This window comes from Vicugna pacos, chromosome 34 (assembly GCF_048564905.1).
Source record: "Vicugna pacos chromosome 34, VicPac4, whole genome shotgun sequence".
Lineage (NCBI taxonomy): Eukaryota > Metazoa > Chordata > Mammalia > Artiodactyla > Camelidae > Vicugna > Vicugna pacos.
The window spans coordinates 12,531,476-12,548,690 of NC_133020.1; the positions used below are offsets into that span (position 1 = coordinate 12,531,476).

The 17,215-nt window shown below is 38.3% G+C and overlaps 1 protein-coding gene across 2 annotated transcripts in view; it reads left to right on the forward strand.

Annotated features, from left to right (window-relative positions):
- The first annotated feature begins 10,303 nt into the window (after window positions 1-10,303).
- EPS8 (EGFR pathway substrate 8, signaling adaptor) overlaps window positions 10,304-17,215 on the forward strand; it is a 151,429-nt gene continuing 144,517 nt past the window's right edge. Inside the window, exon 1 of one of the 2 annotated variants that reach the window (XM_072954787.1) lies at window positions 10,304-10,711. The gene's annotated coding sequence lies outside the window, so the exon portion shown is untranslated. The remainder of the gene's footprint in view (window positions 10,712-17,215) is intronic. The other variant, XM_072954788.1, reaches the window with a different exon arrangement.

Below are 17,215 nucleotides of genomic sequence, written 5' to 3' on the forward strand. Positions count from 1 at the left end.
GCGATTCAACGATCTTTTTATCCAGCAGAAGCAAGGATAATAATTAAGGTGAACACCTATGACCCATGTTACATTACTATTGCAATTTATCTATATAAGTCCCCCTGCTCCATCTTCCTTCCTGCCCCTTAGAGGTAACCACTATTCTGAATTTTATGATAAACGTTCCTTTGTTTACACATTAGTTTTAGCAAATATATGTGTGTTCCTAAATAACGTATCATTTAGTTTTGCCTGTTTCTGAGTTTTATAAAAAAGGGCAACTTATTGTCCATCATTTTCTGTGACCTTCACTTAACTTTATGTTTCTGATGAACGTGGTGGTTGTGTCCTCACATTCACTGCTATAGAATATTTCATGACCTGAATATACTACAATTTGTTTCTCTTTCTCTCAGTTCTAAGCAGTTTAAAATTTTCATTTATGATTTCTTCTTCGATCCATAAGTTATTTGGAAGTCTCTTTTAAAATCCCATGTATTTAAGCTAACCTTTGGAAATTAAAATATACTGTTATTTAAGTTTTAAGTTAAATGTTTAAAAAATTAGTCTGCTCTATATTTCTAAATCTGTTGCCTTGAAAGCAGAGATTACAAGGTCTAGATCAGGGATCAACAAATCCAGCCACCACCTGTTTTTCTACAGCTGGTGAGTTAAGAATGGCTGGCACATTTTTCAAATGGTTAAAAAAACAAACAGGGAGGATAATATTTTGAGGCATATGAAAATTAAGTAAAATTCAGATTCATAGTGCCTAAATAAAGTTTTACTGAAATACAGCTATGGTCATTTGCTTAATTACTGTCCTTGCTCCAGCAGGAGGAAAAGATAACTGAATTGCATGAACGTCGTACCTATGGCTGCTTTCACGCTGCAGCGGCAGACTGGAGTGGTTGCAATAGAGACCACTGACCTGCAAAGCTCAGGTATTTACTGTCTGGCCCTTTACAGGAAAAGTTTTTCAACCCCTGCTCTAAATAATCCAAATTCTTTGAAATGCATTAAGGCATACCGGTGAATTTATGTAAATATTTCTTACAGATTTGATGAGAATGTGTATTCTCTTACTGTTGTATGTCAACATTGTAATCTCTAAATGTTGTATGTCCATTTATCTATATCTACCTATATACATGGAGTTATCAATAACTTATCAATAAGAGGGAGGGTGTTGAAGTAGCCCTGCCATAAGTGATGGATTTATCAATTTCTCCTTGTAGATTTTATCATTATGTGGTAAACTTTCTATTCCCATTAATGCTTTTACTTTCTGTCTTCTATTTGACTCCCTTTTTCTGCTCTTCTCCTTGTATTTTTTTTAAAATTTTTCTTTGCATAGAGTAGAAAGGTGGATGGGCTACTGTGTTTTGTTTTTTTTTCTTAATTTATTTCTTATTGCCTTTCTTTCCCTCTCCTGGTTTGGAACTTCTATATTCTGTGCCTATGCTTTCAGAGTCTTTAAGATACTGTAGAACATAACCATCAAAGCCATGTTCTCTGGAACCAGGCTGTTTGAGTTCAATCCCAACTTTATCCCATTCTAGTTGGATGATTTCTGGCTCATATTTTTATGTCTTTTTTTTCCCCTTCACTTATAAAATGGAGATTGTCAGGAGATTGTTGTCAGAATATATATATACACCCCCACAAAGCACTTAGACATTGTAAATATCATATGGTAATTTCTCTTGAAATTGTATCTTGAATGTTTTTCCTAAAGACATTTTAAATTAATATTTTAATCCCCCCAAAACAATACCAGGACCTCAGAACAGTTTAACTCTGATCATCCTCCGCCTGACTTATATGTTATTGCCCAATATTTTAATTGTGTTTTTTAGCACCACAGATTTGACATTATGCTTCTCACTTTATTTGCTCACCATTTTTTCCTTGCGTCTCAGTATTTCTTATTGAGCCACTTCGTTCATCTGAAAGTGTGCTTTAGAAGTTCAGCTAGTGAAGGTGGTAAAAGGGAAAGCTTTTATTTATCTAAAACCACCCTATTTCCATTTTTGTGCTGGAGATATAATTTTTCTGGACACAAAATTACAAGTCGACAATTATTTTCTTTCCACATTTAGAAGATATTCTGGTGCCTTCTGGCTGCCATTATTGCTGTTGAAAATTCTTTGGTCTACCTGTTTTCTTTTGTAGATAAATTTTTTTTCTTCTTTCAGTGCTTCTAATGTGGCCTTTTCCTCTGATGTTTTGCAATTTCATTTTAGTGTATCTCGATATGTTTTTCTTCTGGTGTATATTATTTGATACACGTATATGATGTACTTTCCCTATTTGGTTTTCTTTCGGGTATTCTGCTTGATACGTGTATATGTCAGTACTTCCTCTCTGGCGAATTCATGTCTTATATTAATCTTGAACATTGTCAGCTACAAACTATAACCTATATCTAATCTAGGATATTATAATATGGTCTCTTCACCTCTTGACTCTAATCTATCCTTTTTGGTGTCTCATTCTGGGATTCTGATTAGATAAGTGCTAAATCTTAACACTGTATCTTCCCTAACTCTTCACCTTTGCTATTCTCCTCTTTGTCCTCCTCTATATTGCATTCTGGATATTTTCTTCTTATCTGTTGACATTTTTCTCTTCACCTGTGTATAACTCATTGAGTTTCAAATTTCAACCGTTACGTATTTCCTTTCTAAAAGTTCTGGTGGAATCTTTTTTATTCCTGCCTAGTCATTTTAGATAGTCTTTTATTTATAATTTAAAAAAATGCTTTAAACAGCTAGATCATAGCTTTTTTTGGCCTCATAAATCTAAATATGTTTATTTAATTCTGCTGACTCTCACGGTGATTCATTTTCTTATGTGTCTTAAGATCTTTGATTATGAGTTCCTATTTGTTTGATGTTAATTTGTGGGAAATTCTTGGACGCTAACTTGAAGTTATCTTTCTCCAGAGAGGATGCGTGTATACTTCTCTTAGGAGCCCGGGGCCGGAGGACCTTTGACTCCTCTGATTCCCCTTCAGGGTGGTGAGCTAACAAGTGGGAGTTCAAAGATAAGCTTGCAGTTGGTTTAAGTCTTATTTAAAGGATTACTACTCAGCCCAGCTGTTTCAGTGATTTTGTTTTGTTTTGTTTTGTGTCATTTTTGTCTTGGACTGTTACAGATTTCCTTCACTTCCTGAGAGTCCAGCAATGCATATCAAAGTATGTTTAATGCAGGGTCCAGTTTTATAGCTGGAGAACTCTTCAGCTGATCGAATTCGCCTTTCTGTCTGGAACTTAAATAAACATGAAGGGCAGCTATGTAAACCATACAGGTGTACTATGTAAGATGAAGGTCTCCTTTCCTGAAGGAGCTCTCAAGGTTCTTTGGGTTATATTGTCTCTTTTTTTCTTAGATTCTCATTAATTTTTCTATGTGTCTCATGTGGTCTTTTTCCTCAATTTCCCCCTTTCATTGGTGTCCCTTAATTTGTTCCCTTATCTCAGTTGTAATTTTGGATTCAACTGAAAAATTATTTTAGATTATAATTATTAGTGGACTCCAAAAATATTTGTTGGATGAGTGATCCCTTCACATTAAGAAATTCTTTAAAAAATTCAGTGCCTTCTTTTTAAATGCTTTTTGCCCAAATAACATTAGATTTTCTTTCCTTTGTGGAAAACTGATTCTTGATTATTAAAGGAGACAGAAAAGCAAAAGATTTCATCCATGCATAAGAAGTGCCGTATATTCGTTCATTTACCTTTAATTAAGACTTTATTATTATTTTTTAAGAGCAGTTTCAGGTTCACAGCAAAATTCAAAGGAAGGTACAGAGATTTTCCCGTATACTTCCTACCCCACACGTGACTAGTCTCCCCTATTTTCCACATCCCCCCCAGAGTGGTACATTTGTTACAACTGATGAACCTACATTGACAAATCCTAGTCACCCAAAGTCCGTAGTTCACCTTGGGCTGTACTTTTGGTTTTGTACTTTCTACGGGGTTGGACAAATGTATAATGATGTATAGCCATTATTACATTTTCACTGCCCTAAAAAATTCTCTGTGCCTATTTATTCCTCTATCCTCCCCCTGGCAAACACTGATTTTTTTTTTTTATTGTCTCCATAGTTTTGTCTTTTCCAGAATTTCATATAGTTGGAGTCAGTATGTAGTCTTCCAGACTGGCTTCTTTCACTTAGTAATACACATGTATGTTTCCTCCATGTTTTTTCATGATTGGTAGCTCATTTCTTTTTAGTTTTCTTGTTTTTTTTTTTTTTTTTTTGGTCGGGGGGAGGTAATTAGGTTTATTTATATTTTGATTTTTGGGGGGTAGGTAATTAGGCTATTTATTTACTTATTTGCTTATTTATTTATAGAGAGGTACTGGGGATTGAACCCAGGACGTCATGCATGCTAGGCATTCACTCTACCACTGAGCTATTCCTTCTCCCTAGCTCATTTCTTTTTAGCCTTGAATAATATTCCCTTGTCAGTATGTACTAGACTTTATCTATTCACCTATCAAAGGACACCTTGGTTGCCTTGGCAATTCTAAATAAAGCTACTGTAAACATCCACGTGTAGCTTTCTGTGTGGACATAAGTATTCAGCTCCTCTGGGTAAATATCAAACAGCACAGTGGCTGGATGGTATGGTAAGAGGATGTTTAGTTTTGTAAGAAACCGCCAAACCGTCTTCCAACGTGACTGTCCTATTTTGCATTCCTACCAGCAATGAATGAGTGTTCTTGTGGCTCTGCATCCTCATTAGCATTTAGTGTTATCCATGTCCCAAATTTTGGCCATTTCAATAGGTGTGCAGTGGTTTTGCATTTCTATGATGACATATGATGTGGAACATCTCTGCATATGCTTATTTGCCATCTCTGTATCTTCTTTGGTGAGGTAACTGTTAAGGCCCTTAGTCCATTTTTAGATCAAATTATTTTCTTATTGTTGACTTCTAAGGGTTCTTTGTATATTTTGGCTAACAGTCATTTATCACATTTCTTTTGCAAATATCTTCTCCCAGTCTATGGCTTGTCTTCTCACTCTCTTCTCAGAGCAGAAGTTGTTCATTTTAATGAAGTCCAGATTGTCAGTTATTTCCTCCATGGATTATGCCTTTGGTGTTGTAGCTAAAACGTCATCACCATACCCAAGGTCATCTAGGTTTCTTGCCATGTTACCTTCCAGGAGTTTTACAGTCTTGATTTGCATTTAAGTCTGTGACCTACTTTGAGTTAATTTTTATAAAAGGTGTGAGGTGTGTGTCTAGATTCATTGTTTTTTTTTTTCCACATTTGGATGTCCATTTGTCCTAGCACCACTTGTTAAAAAGACTCTCTTTGCTCCGTTGTGTTGCCTTGGCTCCTTTTTCAAAGATCAGTTGATATTTATGTGGGTCTAAATTCTCTATTCTGTTTCATCAATCTGTTTGTCTATTCTTTCCCCAATACCACACTGTCTTGATTATTGTCGCTTTAATAAGCCTTTGAGTCAGGGAGTGTCAGTCTTCCAGCTCTGTTGGCTATTCTTTGCCTTTTGCATTGCCACGCAAACTTTAGAGTCAGTTTGTCAAAATCCACAAAATAACTTTCTGGGATTTTTTATTGGGATGGCAGTGACTCTGTAGATCAAGTCGGGGAGACTGACATCTTGACAATATTGAATTTCCCTATCCACAAACATGGACTACCTTTCCACTTATTTAGTTCCTCTTTGATTGTGTTAGTCAGTTTTGTAGTTTTTCTCATATAGATCTTATACACATTTTGTTAGCTTTATACCTGAGTAGTTCATTTCTCTGGGTGTGAATGTAAATGGTATTGTGTTTTTAGATTCTAATTCCACTTTTTGTTGCTGTATATTAAGTATGTGTCTTGCAACATTACTAGAATTGTTTAATAGTCCCAAGATTTTTTTTTTTCCCTCACTTCTTTGAGGTCTGCTACATAAACAATCATGCCATCTATGAATGGAGTCAATTTTATTTCTTCTTTCCCAATCTGTATACTTTTTTATTTCCTTTTTTCTTTTTTTGGTTTTATTGTATTGGCTACATCTTCCAGTATGATGTTGAAAAGTAGGGATGAGAGGAGACAACCTTGCCTTGTACTTGACTTTAGTGGGAAAGCTTCAGTCTTCTCACCATGAAGTCTGATGTCAGCTGTAGGATTTTTGTAGATAGTCTTGATCAGGTTGAGCTACTTCCTCCCATTCCTATAAGTTTACTGAGAGTTTTTAACACGTTTAGGTGTTGGATTTTTTCAAATGCTTTTTGTGCATGTATTAATATGATCATGTGATTTTTCTTTTTTAGCCTGTTGATGTGATGGGTTACATTAATTGATTTTTGAATGTCAAACTAGCCCTTTTTTTATTTTGTTTTTGTTTTTGTTTTTTTGGTTATATACCCAGAGTGGAATTCTGGGTCATATGGTAGTTCTATTTTTACTTTTCCAAGAAACCTCCATACTGTTTTCCATAGTGGCTGCACCAATTTACATTCCCCAAAACAGTGTAAAAGAGTTCCCTTTTCTCCACATTCTTTCCAACATTTGTTATTTGTGTCCACTTTGGTAATGGCATTCTGACATGTGTGAGGTGATATCTCATCGTGTTTTTGATTTGCATTTCCTTGAGGATTAGCGATATAGTATGCTCTAATTCTTATTGTTTCTTTTCTTCTGCTTACTTTGGATTTAATTTGTCTGTCTTTTTCTAGTTTCCTAATGTGGAAACTTAGATTACTGCCTTTAGATATTTCCCCTTTTCTAACATGTACATTTGCTATATTAGATGCTTTTCCCTTTAAGCATGCTTTTGCTGCATTCCACAAATTTTTGTAAGTCGTATTGTCATTGTCATTTAGTTTGAACTATTTTTTTGATTTCTCTTGATATTTCTTCTTTGACCATGTGTTACTAAGAAGTGTGTTGTTCATACTTTATGTATTTTGGGATTTTTCTAGTTATTTTTCTGTTATTAATTTTTAGTTTAATTCCATTGTTGTCTGAGAGCATTGTGTAATTTCTATTCTTTTAAAGTTGTTAAGAAGTGTTTTATGACCCAGAATGTGGTTTTATCTTGGTGAATATTCCACATGAGCTTGAGAAGAATGTGTATTCTGCTGTTGTTGGATGAAGTAGTTTATAGATGTCAATTCTATTGTGTTGATAGATGATGTTGTTGATTTCAGCTGTCTTTACTGATCTCAATCTGCTGGATCTACCCATTGTTGATAGAGAGATGTTGTCATTTATTTGTTTCTGACTAATAAAGTTTCTTGTAGGTAAAGTAGACATTACACTTGGAAAGCCTCTTTGTTAATAATATTTCACTTCCCTTCTTGCTTCAAAATTTTCACACATTTGCTTATGTGATATATAATAAAATTAAGCATTTTCACATTCAAAGAATAACCAAGAGCGAATTTGTTATACCCAAATAGAGGTAAAGAATCATAACAAACAAGAGTATAGCTCAAGTACTTCCTAAAGAGCAAATATAATAATGCAGGCAATTTTGCTTGTTTCTTCAATAAGGCTAAATAATAATGATGGTGGTAGCCAAAATGAAATTACGTGTCTATCAAGATGTGCTTAAAATATTTAGATTAGATTATAAAATTAGTAACAGTCTAAACTACAGTAGACCTTATCTAAATTATTTTTTTATCCCCAGATACATTTTGTATTATTTGGCTTTAAGACCACCTACAAAGCTATACACAGCAGTTCCTAAATGATCCTTATACATTATATTGGGGATTGAAGTAGAGAAAGGTGTTTAAAGAATGCACTTGACTCTTGAGTAGTTTATGTATAGCTCTTGGTCTTCGTGTTACACTCAGCCATTGCCATTTCTTCTTCTTTTCTGTATCTAGCTTTTACACCCAGCTATAGACTTTATCTATTTCCTCAAGTTTTGCTCTTCTTCATTCTATTTTTTTGTCCTTTATTGCTATTCTTCAAGTGCACTTCATATTTGGGAAATTTCATTCACTTCGTGTATCTACCTTCATTCTGTTCTACATCATTGTCATCTTCCATATCAAGATTAGAAAATAAGATGTTCAACAAGGAAAAACTTGTATAAGGTGGCACTATAAACAGGTAAGTTTGAGTCTCAGCAAAAGTGTAAAAAGATTAACAATGGTTCTAAGCATTTAGAAAAGGTAATGGAAATCATTGATACGAGAATGGGTTAATTTTTAAAAAGGTTCTGTTTATTTTTTTAAAGAGTTACTGGAACTGGTAGATTTAGGAACAATAAAGACAGTGAATTTTCACTTCAGCAAAGCACCTAAAGACCCTTCCTAAAATCCTTGCTGGGTATAGTATGGTTGCATGGACTAAAGTGCTTTGTCTTGAAAAGTATTGGTTCAGAAATGATTATTTTCTTGTAGATGATTGTTTGTTGGTGGGCTGCAAGGCTCTTTTCTAAGCCTGTTTTATGTAATTTTTCTTTATTAGACTTAAGTGGAAACAAAGAAGGCATGTTCATTATATTCATAGATGTTGCAAATTAAAAGTGATCACTAACAATGTTTTAAAACCTGAAATTCTGTCCTAAAACAAACAAGAGGAAATTTAATATGAATTAAAGTAAAAAAATTAGGTTTAAAAATATAGGCTTGTAGAAGTGTAGACTATGTAAGGTGAAAGGCGGTTTAAATGTAGTCCATGTGACATTGACTTGAATGTTTTGTCTGATAATGTATTTTCTAAAAATTCTAGTGCAGGTTTGGGATTCCTTATTATCAGGGTATGCTTGGATCGAAGGGGCTGCTGATCACTGTGTGACTAAGTTCTTGGCCCACTCCTGAGAGCACAATTTAAGGATGAAAATGAAAAATCAGAACACGTTCAAAGCAGGGTATGGAGTGTGGGTATGCAGGTTCACCATTCCATGTGAAGAACAGTGACAAGATCTAGAGATTTCCAAGAAGAGAAAAATATTAGAAGACCTTCTGGTAGTTACTTAATAGTCTGGTTCAAATATTTCAAGGCTTGCAATGTCTGCAAGCAGTGAGATTAATCTTGTGTGGCTCTTGGGGCCAGAACCACCAGCAGTGGTGTGAGTTAAGGGAAGTTGATTTGATACTTACAAATCAAATGACAGACTTGAGAGTTAATCAAACTTGGATTTGCATTCTGGTATCAGCATTGGCTTTGGCAAAAGGAATAAAACTTCTGAGCTTCATTTTCCTGCCAAATAGGTATAATAAGGCCTATCTCATCGTAAGGATTAGAAATAATATATAAAAATTGCTTAGTTCCCGGCATAGGTAAATAATAAACGATCACAATTATACATAATATGGATACAAATGGAGATTTTCAACAATGGAAAAGTTTAAGTGGTTGATGGTGTAGTGGAAATACTGGAGAGAGGATTCCTACCTAAGACAGTGGACTGAACTTAAGATCTTTTCCAACTTTTCGCATAATGGTTTTATTTCCCACCTTGGTCTGAAATCCCTCTTTTCCTCTGACTGCGATTTTCCCTTGCTTCACAAAGCAAGCAGATCCAATCTATTTAAACCAAGTTTGTTTTATAGACTTTCGTTGATTTCTGGGAATCAAGTGACCTTAAAAAGTTAGAAAGGAGGGGGTATATCCATGACAAACGTGGAGTTTTAAGACCAAGCAAAGGCAATGCTCACAGATGGAAAGACTTCTCATTTGGTGGCCCTGGGGGCTGCTCAGGGGAGAGAAGGTTGTGAGGGTTGCTTAAGTTACGAGAGGGGGAGACATGACGTGAAAGAAGCCTCCACTACTTCAAACCACATCAGGCTCTTGGCAAGAGCTACCAGAAAAATAGGAGCCAAGGCAGGCGTGCGAAGCGGGTCTGGGCTTGCTGCTTGTAGCTAAGGACCGGCAGTTTGAAGACTCTAAGGGACAGAACTGGAGGCCCTTGGGTGCCACCAATTTACAGCATGAGTGGAGACAAAAAAAAAAAAAAAGGAAATGACAAAAGGGGAAAAAATAGGTGTAAGGGCCCAAGGAGGAAGACGAAGGCTGGCGGGTCTCTGGCAGGTTTACTGCCCGTAGGTTGGTAGCCACGAATTGCGCTGCAGGACCCGGTGTAACTGGAGCGCTCCCTCTGCCCGGGGCGTCAACTCTTGCCCGGGGCAAACCTCTCCTCCCGCTCAATTCGCCGGCCCGCGTCTCCCAGCTGCTAGTCGGTCCTGCTAGGGCACTTCTGGAAACCTGTCGGCGGCTCTGAACCTCGGTCTGACTTTGATCCCGGCCTTGATAACTCGGCGCGGGGCCCTGCCTTCTCTCCTCCCGCCCCTCTCCCGCCCACCCGGCCCCTCCGGCACATCGCCTCCAGCGCTGGGGTCGACCAGATACTCCGCCGCCCGGCTGCCGCCAAGACCCGGAGAGCGGAGCGGGCTCCGAGCCGCGCGGCGCGCGCTCGCTGGCTCGCTCCCCGAGGGGTACTGGGCATGCGCGGCGCGCGGCCGGCTCGGGCGAGCGGGCGAGCGGGCGGGCAGCGCCAGAGTTCCCCGGCGGCGGCGGCGGCGGGCGAGGCGGTCTCGCCGAGCGCGAGGCCGGCGCTGTGCTCGCCCCGGAGACCGCGTCTCCTCGGCTGGGCGCCGACGGCGGCTGGGCGGCTCGCGGAGGATTGGGAGGGCGCGGTCCGCGTCGGGGGCTTTCTCCCGGCCGCCTCCCGCCGGCTGTGGGCTCGAGGCGCCTCCGGGGGAGCCGCGGCCCCGAGGGCGGATCCGAGGTAAGAGCCCCTCGGCGAAGGGCGCCCGCCGGGGTCCGGCGGCTCGGAACCTCCCTCGATTTTCAGAATCCGCCTTTGTGTGCCCGGGGTGGAGCGCTGCCAGGCGCCGCGTCCGCCTTCATTCACTTTGACCGCTTTCAACTGGTGTCGGGAGCCAGGTGTGCGAGGGCGCTGCTGCCGGAGCGCGTCCGCGCGCGGGTCCTGGGGCGCCGGAGCGGGTGCCGACCCTCGGCCGCCCGGCCGCCACGCCCCGGGCTCCGGGAGGGGTGGGCAGAGAAGATTCACGGTGTCCTTGTCATATATCCCGGTAACCTGAGCTGCCGCAGATACACCTGCGCTTATCTGGTCTGTGGGGCGACTCCAGAACGAGCGTATTCTTCTCCGGGCTGGTCTTAGGCTTGGGGTTTGGAGACCGCCCTCCTCATCCCCAAATCGGGGGGGGGGTTCTTTTCCAATAGACACTTTCCGAGGAGGTCCCGCGGTCGCCCACCCCATCAAATTTCGACGGATCTTTCTTTGTGCATGGTTGTCACTCCTAATTCCTGCTGACTTTCCTTTCTTAGCTTGCTCCCCTCCGCTCACTCACCATTTTACTTAGGGGCAGACGGCCCTTCTGGTGTCTTTGTCAATTAATGCCTTTGGAGTGGATTCCAAAACCCTGTTCGCTCGTCCTATGCTCTCACTTTCTACTTTCCTTTCGAGGACTACCTGTATGCAGAGTCTATGCACGGATTGTCCCCTCCCTTTACCTTGTTCCTCAAATCCTTCTTTGCCCGTGGTACCCATAGCGCTTTGGGGGTAGGTCACTCACTGAATTAGGTATTGGGCTTTGAAATCCATAGACATCAAGAGCAGTAGAATGGAAACCCACTTTTCTAAAACATATTTTAGTGAAATGTATTATTACTTTCCCTTTTAAGGTTTCAGTTCTCGCCTTGCCTCTGATAATAAAAAGAATAGCTAATTATGTCAAGTTCAGATAAAACTTGATTTCAGGTGCACGTGAATAGTTTGATTTTGGCTTTATTATTTTGGGGGAGGTAGAAGAATTAGGATTCCCAAAAGGATTCTTTATATACATATAACAAAGTAACTGTGCTGTGGATTGCTTCTAATTTATTTCCCTTGAAAGGATACCGTTCTTCTACAGCGACGTGGGTTTTGGAAAGTGTGCACTAGTAATTTAGATCGTGTGGTCATTGAAAATTAAAGTCAGTGCCATCCTTTCTCACCTAGGATAGACTTTCACTTTGGAATTGGAGTTTTCTGGATATATTACTATATAGTTCTTAAGTTGCTGGTATGGAAAATTTTTGGTCCTGGGTTCACATTTTTTACTTACCAATTTGAAAAATAATGCCATTTATAGACTTGGCATGTAAAGGGTAAGGTAGAATGTGTCACAGATATAACAACATTTTATAAAATGCCTTTAGTGCAGAATTCAGAGATTAAGACTTTTAAAAATTCCACAAGTCATTCACTTCAGAGCAGAAAAAAAGGAAAGAAGAAAAGATAACTTGCTTTTAATTCCACTATTGTGAGTTAACCACTGTTCACAATATTTGATACATTCTCTTTGTAATCTTTTTTTTCCTCCCGCTTTCCGGTGTCATTGAATATCATTATATGGTGATTTTTAACTTTTTATTAATAGTGAAGGAATATTTTAAATTGTAGTTAGGGTGAAGTTTCTTTAAAATGGTTTATTTTTGTTTGTTCCCTGCAGGAATCTGATGTCCAGTTTTGAACACTTTGCTTGTTTCTGATCAAATGTAAAGATTGCATTTTGTTTTTATCTCTAACTTTTCCTGCTTTTAATTTTTTATTTATGCTGATACTTTTTAGATATCAGTCCTTTTCTTTTTCATGCTATGACGTAGTCTTCCTACTCTTTGCTTTCAGTGTTTTTAATTGATAGATTTCAAGTCCTAGTCCTTTCCTTTTCTTACATTACATACACACACGTTCGCCCACTACTTTTTAATTCTTCTCCCCATTCTTCTGTTTTCATTTATCTACTTTAATTCTGCAGCAGCTCACTTGAACCATGGTTTGTATAAGAAAATATAAGATCCAGGATAAAAAGATGATAGTCTTTCTCAAGGTCTTGCTTTAGATGCTTGAAGTTTTGTTGGATATTTTAGCACTGATCTGATTTAGATAAAATTTAAGTTAGCTTTTCTGAGTTGTACTGAACATGTTTGGTAGTTATTTGGATCATCACAAAACAGCCCAAGTTAATGACAAGTTACAAACCTTCAGACATCTGCAGTCATATGTAAGGGGAAAAGGTAGAATTTTTGTTAAAGTACTTCATTATAGTACATCCCTGCTGGGAATTACTGCATGAAATTGTTTGCAGCTGTTAGTGATTGAAAATATTTTCTCAAGAAAAATTCTGTAACAGAATAGTTGTAAACATTTGAGACGCAACATATCCAGGGAAGATGTGAAGTTCTTCTGTGCCTCACTACAGCCTATTCAGTGTTTTCTAGATACATTCCTAAATGGTATTTTAAAAAATATATATTTTATTTTTTAGATTTATAGAAAAAGTGTAAAGATAGTAAAGTGACTTCTAGAATACCCTCATATTTAATTTCCCATCTTACTACTATTCTACATTAGTATTTGTTACAATTAGTGAACCAGTATTGGTACATTATTATTAGCTCAAGTTCGAACTTTATTTAGATTTCCTTAGTTTTTAATCTAATGTCCTTTTTCTGCTCCAGGACCTACCACCTAGGATGCCACATTACACCTAGTTGTCACATCTCCGTAGGCTCCTCTTGGCTATGACAGTTTGTTAGACTTACCTTGTTTTCGATGACTTCCACGGTTTTAAGGAGTACTGGTCAGGGATTTTGTAGGATCCCCTCTATTGGAATTAGTGTAATACTGTTCTCACGATCAGACTGAGGTTTCTGGTTTTGGGGAGGAAGATCACAGAGGCAAAGTGCTGTTTTTACCACGTAGTATCAAGGTACTATTAACATGATTTGTCACTGTTGATACTGACCTTGATCACCTGGCTGAGGCAGTGTTTGTTAGTTTTCCGTACTGAAAAGTTACTCTCTTTCTTTCCATGCTGTTTCTTAGAAGGAAGAGCAGTGTACAGCCCATCCTTAGTAAGTGGAGAGTTATGCTTCTCCTCCTTGAGGGAGGAGAATTCTGGGAATTTTTCTGTGTGGCAGATTTGTCTCTTTCCCCCATTTATTAATTTACTCAATCATTTGCATATATTGGTCTGGGCTGCTGGGTATATGTTTATACTTTGGATTATAACCCAATACTACTTAATTTTGTTCTTCAAATAGTTTCGGCTTTGGCCATTGGGAGCTCTTTTCAGTTAGTTTCTGTGCTCTTTTGACATATCTCCGTTAATGTGAGTTTTTTTTTTTAAATAATTTCCTTACTTTCTAGCATTAAAAGATGCTCCAGGATTATCTTGTATATTTCCATTTCCTGCCCCAGGCCTAGAGTCAGCCAGAAAGAATCTGGTTCATTTTCTCAGGAAATGGTGTTAAAAGCCAAAATCTGGGTGCTAGGTGTTCTTGTTGCTGCTGAGGTGTCATTACTTCTAGTCTCTCTCATCTGACAGCAGGAGATACATATGTGTGTATACAGACCTCTGTATATACACTTACCTATACATGCTTCTCTGTATAACAGTGTGTATCTGTTTTAAGCTAAATATGAGTTCATGTGGATATCTCTTCCTGTACCTCATCATTCTGGATTTCTCTTCTTGCTTATCTATACAGTCACTCCAGCAAGGTGAAAAAAACCTGGCTCCTACCATCTACCATCCCTTTACTTAAATTTTCAATTCCATTACACATGGATAGTGGTATCAGAGTTGTTAACCTGTACTTCCTTTACAGAGAAGGGGAAACAGCCTGATCCACTAGAGTACAGTGCTTATGTACAGCTCCTTTTACAGGTTCCACTTAGCCTTACAGATTCCACTCCTTTCCCTCTGTCCCCTTTAGCGAGGTTATTATACACGTTTATGATACGGTTAGATACTTTTGTCACAGTCTGCATTCCATTCTGGGATCCCCTGACCTTCTAAATGATTTCTTCAAAATTTGCACACATTCAGTTTCACTCTTTGTCCTGTAAAGTTCTATGGGTTTTGGCAATGTATAATTTCATGTAGCTATCATTATAGTATCAAAATATCATATACAATAATTTCAACACTTAAAAATCCCCTGTGCTTCACATATCACTCCCTTAGCCCCCTCCCCCTGGCAACCACTGTTTTTGTTTTTGTTTTTGTGTTTTTTAACTGTCTCTATAGTTTTGCCTTTTCCAGACGTTATATAATTAGAATCATATAGCCTTGGCACAATACTTCTTTCACTTAGGAATATGCTTTTAAGGTCCATTCTTGTCTTCCTCTGGCTTGATAGCTCATTTCTTTTTGTCATGTAATTATATTACATTGTATGGATATATCACAGTTGGTGTATCTATCCGTCTTTTGAAGGATATCTTGCTTGTTTTTGGTTTTTGGTAACTATGATTAAAACTGCTATGAATGTTCGTTGGCAATTTTTTGTGTGGACATAAGTTTTCAGATCAGTTGGGTAAATACCTAGGAACAAGGTTGCTGAATCATATTGTAAGATTCTGGTTAGCTTTGTAACGTATTGCCAATCCGTTTTCCAGAGTGGCTGTATACCTGGTTGCATTTCCACCAACAGGGAATGCAAGCTCCTTGACAACATTTGATATTATCAGTTTTTTGGATTTTATCCATTCTAATTGGTATATAGTGATAGCTCATTGCTTTAATTTTCCATTCCCTAATGACATTTAATGTTAAGCATCTTTTCATATGCTGTTTCCATCTGCATGTTTCTTTTTGTGAGATGTCTGTTCTGAACTTTTGCCCGTTTTTTAAAAATAGGGTTGTCTGTTTTCTTATTGTTGAATTTTAAGAATTCTTTATATCTTTTTGATACAAGCACTTTATCAGATATGTGTTTTGCAAAAATTTTTTTTCCGGTTTCGCTTGTGTTTTTATTTCTTTAACAGTGTCTTTACAAAGCAAATGTTTTTAATTTTAATAAAGGCCAACTTACCAATTTCATAGGTAGGCTTTTGGTGTCGTACTCAAACACTCAACACCAAAACCAAGGCCACCCAGTTTCTCTCCTCCCACCAGAAGTTTTACAGGTTTTCATTTTACTTTTAGGTTTATGATCCATTTTGAGTTGATTTTTTGAAAGGTGTAAGGTACATATCTAGATTCACTTTTCTGTCTATGAACTTCCAGTAAATGTGATTTTTAAGTTAAGTAGATTATAAATTAGGTTTAGGATGGAAAGGAAAGCATTTTTATTTGATTTTTTTTAACATGTTTTGCAAAATTTCTTAAAAGAAACAACTGAGAAATGACTTGGAAACCAGAATGGAATAGTGCCTGGACTGTATGCGGAGGTGGGTTCCTGGACACTGTTTATAAGTCATTTCCCTCTTCCTCACGAGCTCAGAGATTCTTTGTGAGAAGTAGAATCCTTAACACAATGACATATGCCAGTTCTTTGAGATCTAGTCATAGAAATAATTAATAAATCTTTATTTTTCACAAAAATGATCTGAAATAAGGGATTTGCAGGGTGTATGCCAAAAAGAGGCAGATGATACATGCACCATCTAGAACACTGAGACTTAGCTACATGGACGTGAATCTTATCCCATGCCCCTCGTCTTGCCTCTTTTCAAGTGGCTTTTTTCAGGTGCCTTTCTTTTGGTAAACACTTTGTGTTACTGACACTGGGGCCAGAAGTACTGCTGTTTTACAGTTGACCGGTGCTCTCCAAGTAGCATCTGGAGAGATCAGAAATCATAAAACTAGCATCGTTGGTATGGCAGGCGTTACATGTGGTATCCCTTTCAACTCTTATATAAGAGCCCTTTAGGGCGAGTCTCCTTATTTCCGTATTACAGGTAAGAAAGAGGCTCAGAAAGATAGAGCAGTTTGTCTGTGGTCTGTATGGGGGGAAAGGGACAGAGTCGGGATGGAAATCCTGATCTTTCTGACTTCAAAATCCATGTCCTTCTCACTTTGCGATGCTGTCTCTTGTGAAAGAAAAAGTGCAAGGATACTATCAGGGTGGCCTTGACTTCATTGTTTTCTTTAACGCTGTGCACTGCTTAAATGACTACTGATCTAAACAAGAATGGCTTAAAAGATTGTGTTTTTGAGATCCGTGGAGATGCTTTTACTATTTTTTTTTTCCCTATTGACTGATCTGCATCCCACTGACCCAGAGGTGTGAGGTGTTGGAACATGTTTATAAAGAATGAGGTTCCCTTAAAGGGAAGAAATTGCCGGGGACTAGGAAAAACCGAACAAGCAATTAGCTAGTTGTTTATCACTATCCCCTGTTGAATTACGTTTCTGGAGGACAGGGAACTGAGTCTCAGTTGTTCTCAGCACAGCACAGTGCATCACATGTAATGTGCACTCACGAAATGTTTGCT